Source organism: Panulirus ornatus, chromosome 33 (genome assembly GCF_036320965.1).
Source record: "Panulirus ornatus isolate Po-2019 chromosome 33, ASM3632096v1, whole genome shotgun sequence".
Lineage (NCBI taxonomy): Eukaryota > Metazoa > Arthropoda > Malacostraca > Decapoda > Palinuridae > Panulirus > Panulirus ornatus.
Genome location: NC_092256.1, coordinates 1,147,496 through 1,155,203, shown reverse-complemented (window position 1 = coordinate 1,155,203; position 7,708 = coordinate 1,147,496).

The window sequence follows — 7,708 nt, the reverse complement described above, 5'->3', positions numbered from 1 at the left end:
GATAGAGTGGCAGATATAGGGTGTTTTGGTCGAGGTGGTGTGCGAAGTGAGAGGGTTAGGGAGAATGATTTAGTAAACAGAGAAGAGGTAGTGAAAGCTTTGCGTGAGATGAAAGTCGCAAAGACTGCGTGTTTGGATATTGTTGCAGTTTAATTTATCAAAAAAGGTGGTGACGATATTGTTGACTGGTTGGTACGGTTATCTATTGTATGTATGTCTCATGGTGAGGTGCCTAAAGATTGGGGGAATGCTTGCATAGTGCCATTGTACAAAGGGAAAGGGGACAAAGGTGAGTGCTCAGATTACAGAGGTGTAAGTTTGTTGAGTATTCCTGGGAAATTATATAGGAGGCCATTGATTGAGAGGGCGAAAGCATGTACAGAGCATCAGATTGGGGAAAAGCAGTGTGGTGTCAGAAGTGGTAGATGATGTGTGGATCAGGTGTTTGCTTTGAAGAATGTATGTGAGAAATACTTAGAAAAGCAAATGGATTTGTATGTAGCATTAATGGATCTGTAGAAGGCATATGATAGAGTTGATAGTGATGCTCTGTGGAAGGTATTAAGAATATATGGTTTAGGGGGTAAGTTGTTAGAAGCAGTGAAAAATTTTTATCGTGGATGTAAGGCTTATGTACGTGTAGGGAGAGAGGAAAGTGATTGGTTTTCAATGAATGTTCGTTTTCGGCAGGGGTGTGTGATGTCTTTAGGACTGTTTAATTTGTTTATGGATGGGGTTGTTAGGGAGGTGAATGCAAGAGTTTGGAAAGAGGGGCAAGTATACAGTCTGTTGTAGATGAGAGAGCTTGGGAAATGAGTCAGTTGTTGATCGCTGATGATACAGTGCTGGTGGCTGATTCGGGTGAGAAACTGCAGAAGCTTATGACTGAGTTTGGTAAAGTGTGTGAAAAAAAAAAGGTGAGAGTAAAGGTGAATAACAGCACTGTAATTAGGTACAGTAGGGTTAAGGAACAAGTCTGTTGGGAGGTAATTTGAATGGAGAAAAGCTGGAGGAAGTGAAGTGGTTTTAATATCTGGGAGTGGATTTGGCAGCGGATGTAACCAGGGAAGCGGAAGTGAATCGTAGGGTTGGGGAGGGGGCGAAAGTTCTGTGAGCGTTGAAGAATGTGTGGAAGTCGAGAACATTATCTCGGAAAGCAGAAATAGGTATGTTTGAGGGAATAGTGGTTCCAACAATGTTATATGGTTGCGAGGTGTGGGCTACAGATGTAGTTGTGCAGAGAAGGGTGGATGTGCAGGAAATTAGATGATTGAAGACATTATGTGGTGTGAGGTTGTTTGATCGAGTAAGTGATGATAAGTTATAAGAGATATGTGGTAATTAAACGAGTGTGGTTGAGAGAGGAGAACAGGGTGTTTTGAAATGGTTTGGTCACATGGAGAGAATGAGTGAAAGGGAAAGATTCACCAAGAAGATATATGTGTCAGAGGTTGGGGGAACGAGGAGAAGCGGAAAACGGAATTGGAAGTGGAAAGATGGATTGAAAAAGATTTTGAGTGATCGAGGCCTGAACATGCAGGAAGGTGAAAGGCGTGCTAGGAATAGAGTGAATTGGAACGATGTGGTGTACCCGGGTCATCGTGCTGTCAATGGATTGAACCGGGACGTGTGAAGTGTCAGGGGTAAACCTTGGAAAGTTTTGTTGGGCCTGTATGTGGAAACGAAGCTGTGGTTTCAGTGCATTATACATGAGAGATAGAGAATGAGTGTGAACGAATGTGGCCTTTGTTGACTTTTTCTAGCGATACCTCACGCACATGCGGGGGGAGGACGTTGTTATTTCATGTGTGGAGAGGTGACCATGAGAGTGAATGAAGGCAGATAGTATGAATTATGTACATGTGTATATATGTATATGCCTGTGTTTGTATACATATGTATACGTCGCGATGTATAGGTATGTATATTTGCGTGTGTGGACGTGTATGTGTATTTGTGTTTGTTTGTGTGGGCTGGGCCATTCTTTCATTCCTTTCCATGCACTAAATCGCTAAGGCGGGAGACGGCGACAAACCAAATTAATTTTCCAAAAGAAGGAACAGAGAAGGGGGCCAGGTGAGGATATTCCCTCTAAGGCCCAGTCCTCTGTTCTTAACGCTACCTCGCTAATGCGGGAAATGGCGAATAGTATGAAAGAAAGAAAATATATATATAATATATAAATATATATATATATATATATTATATATATATAATAAAAATAATATATATATAATATATATATATATATAAATATATACTAATATATTATATATATATATATAATATAATATATATATCTGGGATAGGGAGAAAGAATACTTCCCACGCATTCCTCACGTGTCGCAGGAAGCGACTAAAGGGGACGGGAGCGGGGGGCCAGAAACACTACCCTCCTTGTATTTTAACTTTCTTAAAGGGAAAACAGAAGAAGGAGTCACGCGAGGAGTGCTCATCCTCCTCGAAGGCTCAGATTGGGGTGTCTAAATGTGTGTGCATGTATCCAATATGAAAAAAAACATACGTAGTATGTTTGAGGAAAGGAACCTGGATGTTTCGGCTCTGAGTGAAACGAAGCTCATGGGTAAAGGGGAAGAGTGGTTTGGGAAGGTCTTGGGAGTAAAATCAGGGTTAGTGAGATGACAAGAGCAAGGGAAGGAGTAGCGCTACTCCTGAATCAGGAGTTGTTGGAGTATGTGATAGAGTGTAAGAAAGTAAATTCTAGATTGATATGGGTAAAACTGAAAGTTGATGGAGAGAAATGGGTGATTATTGGTGCATATGCACCTGGTCATGAGAAGAAAGATCTTGAGAGGCAAGTGTTTTGGGAGCAGCTGAATGAGTGTGTTAGTGGTTTTGATGCACGAGACCGGGTTATAGTGATGGGTGATTTGAATGCAAAGGTGAGTAATGTGGCAGTCGAGGGTCTAATTGGTATACATGGAGTGTTCAGTGTTGTAAATGGAAATGGTGAAGAGCTTGTAGATTTATGTGCTGAAAAAGGACTGGTGATTGGGAATACCTGGTTTAAAAAGCGAGATATACATAAGTATACGTATGTAAGTAGGAGAGATGGCCAGAGAGCGTTATTGGTTTACGTGTTAATTGATAGACGCACGAAAGAGAAACTTTTGGATGTTAATGTGCTGAGAGGTGCAACTGGAGGGATACCTGATCATTATCTTGTGGAGGCGAAGGTGAAGATTTGTGGGCTTTTTCAGAAAATAAGAGGGAATGTTGGAGTGAAGAGAGTGGTGAGAGTAAGTGAGCTTGGTAAGGAGACTTGTGTGAGGAAGTACCAGGAGAGACTGAGTACAGAATGGAAAAAGGTGAGAACAAAGGGGTAAGGGGAGTGGGGTAGGACTGGGATGTATTTAGGGAAGCAGTGATGACTTGCGCAAAAGATGCTTGTGTCATGAGAAGCGTGGGTGGTGGGTTGATTAGAAAAGGTAGTGAGTGGTGGGATGAGGAAGTAAGATTATTAGTGAAAGAGAAGAGAGAGGCATTTGGACGATTTTTGCAGGGAAAAAATGCAAATGAGTGGGAGAGATATAAAAGAAAGAGGAAGAGGGTCAAGAGAAAGGTGCAAGAGGTGAAAAAGAGGGCAAATGAGAGTTGTTGTGAGAGAGTATCATTAAATTTCAGGTAGAATTAAAAGATGTTTTGGAAGGAGGTAAATAAAGTGCGTAAGACAAGGAAGCAAATGGGAACTTCAGTGAAGGGCCCTAATGGGGAGGTGATAACAAGTAGTGGTGATGTGAGAAGGAGATGGAGTGAGTATTTTGAAGGTTTGTTGAATGTGTTTGATGATAGAGTGGCAGATATAGGGTGTTTTGGTCGAGGTGGTGTGCAAAGTGAGAGTATTAGGGAAAATGATTTGGTAGATAGAGAAGAGGTAGTAAAAGCTTTGCGGAAGATGAAAGCCGGCAAGGCAGCAGGTTTGGGAGGTATTGCAGTGGAATTTACTAAAAAAGGGGGTGACTGAATTGTTGGCTTCCTGGTAAGGTTATTTAATGTATGTATGATTCATGGTGAGGTGCCTGAGGATTGGCGGAATGCTTGCATAGTGCCATTGTACAAAGGTAAAGGGGATAAGAGTGAAAGCTCAAATTACAGAGGTATAAGTTTGTTGAGTATTCCTGGTAAATTATATGATAGTGTATATGAACGCGCACCTTCATAGAACATAGAAACCTCCAACAGCCAGGATCGAACCCGGGACCCCTGTGCACTTTATTCGTATTCATATTCCTCCGCGTTGTACAGTTAAGTTCGGTAAAACGCTATCAGCTGGCTATGTGCGTTTTTCGGAAATAACCGGTATAGGCCCCGTTGCTCACCAATGTGAGACGAAGGGTATTCGAGTACTTAGTATTTCGAATAGTTGTTTCCTATTATACTGTCCCATAGCCTAGCGGTTAGCATGCCTACCTCTTGCACAGGGGTCCTGGGTTCGATCCTGGCTGTTGGAGGTTTGTATGTTCTATGAAGGTGCGCGTTCATATGCACTTTATTCGTATTCATATACCTCCGCGTTGTACAGTTAGGTTCGGTAAAACGCTATCAGCTGGCTATGTGCGTCTGTTCGGAAATAACCGGTATAGACCCCGTTGCTCACCATTGTGAGACGAAGGGTATTCGAGTACTTAGTATTTCGAATAGTTGTTTCCTATTATACAGTCCCATAGCCTAGCGGTTAGCACGCCTGCTTCTTACACAGGGGTCCCGGGTTCGATCCTGGCTGTTGGAGGTTTGTATGTTATATATATATATATATATATATATATATATATATATATATATATATATAAATATAATATATATATTATTATAATATATATATATATATATAGGGGATAGGGGATTGAGAATACTTCCCACGTGTTCCCTGCGTGTCGTAGAAGGCGACTAAAGGGGAGGGAGCGGGGGGCTGGAAATCCTCCCCTCTCATTTCTTCTTTTTTTTTTTTTTTTTTTCCAAAAGAAGGAACAGAGGGGGCCAGGTGAGGATATTCCAAAAAAGGCCCAGTCCTCTGTTCTTAACGCTACCTCGCTAACGCGGGAAATGGCAAATAGTTTAAAAGAAAAGAATATATATACATTATATATATATATATATATATAATATATATATATATATATATATATAATATATATATAATATATATATATATACATTATATATAATATATAATATATAAATAATATATATATTATATATAATATATAATAATATATATATAATATAATATATATAATATATATATATATCATATAATATATAATAATATATATATAAATATTATATATATATATATATATATATATATATATATATAATAATATAAATATATAATATATATATATATATATATATAATATTATATATATATATTAATATATATATTATATATAAATATATAATATATATAATATATATATATATAATATATATATATATATATATACTTATCTATTATTTTGCTTTGTCGCTGTCTCCCGCGTTTGCGATGTAGCGCAAGGACACAGACACACAGACGAAAGGAATGGCCCAACCCACCCCAATACACATGTATATACATACACGTCCACACACGCAAATATACATACCCATAAATCTCAATGTACACAAATATATACACACACAGACACCTACGTATATACCCATGCACACAAGTCACACTGTCTGCTTTATTTATTCCCATCGCCACCTCGCCACATATGGAATAACATCCCCCTCCCCCCTCATGTATGCGAGGTAGCGCTAGGAAAAGACAACAAAGGCCCCATTCGTTCACGCTCAGTCTCTAGCTGTCATGCAATAATTCCCGAAACCACAGCTCCCTTTTCACATCCAGGCCCTACGGAAATTTCCATGGTTTACCCCAGACGCTTCACATGCCCTGATTCAATCCATTGACAGAACGTCGACCCCGGTATACTACATCTTTCCAATTCACTCAATTCCTTGCCGCCTTTCACCCTCCTGCATGTTCAGGCGCCGATCACTCAAAATCTTTTTCAATCCATCTTTCCACCTCCAATTTGGTCTCCCACTTCTCCTCGTTCCCTCCACCTCCGACATATATATCCTTTTGATCAATCTTATCTCACTCATTCTCTCTATGTGCCCAAACCTTTTCAAAACACAATCTTCTGCTCTGTCAACCACGCTCTTTTTATTTCCACACATGTCTCTTACCCTATTATTACTTACTCGATCAAACCACCTCACACCACACATTGTCCTCAAACATCTCATTTCCAGCATATCCACCCTCCTGCGCACTACTCTATGCATAGCCCACGCCTCGCAACCATACAACATTGTTGGAACCACTATTCCTTCAAGCAAACCCATTTTTGCTTTCCGAGATAATGTTCTCGACTTCCACACATTCTTCGATGCTCCCAGGATTTTCAGACCCTCCCCCACCCTATGATTCACTTCCGCTTCCATGGTTCCTTCCGCTGCCAGATCCACTCCCAGATATCGAAAACACTTTACTTTCTCAAGTTTTTTTCCATTCAAACTTACCTCCCAATTTGACTTGGCCCTTAAGGCTACTGTACATAAAAACCTTAATCTTATTCACATTTATTCTCAACTATCTTCTTTCACACACTTTAACAAATTAAGTCACCAGCTTCTGCATTTTCTCACATAAATCAGCCACCAGCGCTGTATCATCAGCGAACAACAACTAACTCACTTCCCAAGCTCTCTCATCCCCAGCAGACTTCATACTTGTCCCTCTTTCCAGAATTCTTGCATTCACCTCCCTAACAACCCCATCCATAAACAAATTAAACAACTATGGAGACATCACACACCCCTGCCGCAAACCTACATCCACTGAGAACCAATCACTTTCCTCTCCTCTTACACGTACACATGCCTTACATCCGCGATAATATCTTTTCACTGTTTCTAACAACTTGTCTCCAACACCATATATTCTTAATACCTTCCACAGAGCATCTCTATCAACTCTATCATATGCCTTTTCCAGATCCATAAATGCTACATACAAATCCATTTGCTTTTCTAAGTATTTCTCACATACATTCTTCAAAGGAAACACCTGATCCACACATCCTCTACCACTTCTGAAACCACATTGCCCTTCCCCAATCTGATGCTCTGTACATGCCTTCATCCTCTCAAACAATATACTCCCGTATGATTTATCAGGAATACTCAACAAACTTCAACCACTGTAATTTGAGCATTCACTCTTAACCCCTTTGCCTTTGTACAATGACACTATGCAAGCATTCCGCCAATCCTCAGGCACCTCGACATGAATCATACATACATTAAATAACCTTACCAATCAGTCAACAATACAGTCACCCCCTTTTTTAATAAACTTCACTGCAACCCATCCAAACCAGCTGCCTTGCGAGCTTTCATCTTCCGCAAAGCTTTTATTACCTCTTATCTGTTTACAAATCATTTTCTCTAACCCTCTCACTTTGCAATCCACCTCGACCAAAACACACTATATCTGACACTCTGTCATCAAACACATTCAACAAACTTTCAAAATACTCACTCCATCTCCTTCTCACATCACTACTACATGTTATCATCTCCCAATTAGCCCCCTTCACTGAAGTTCCCATTTGCTCCCTTGTCTTACGCACTTTATTTACCTCCTTCCAGAACCTCATTTTATTATCCCTAAAATTTAATGATACTCTTT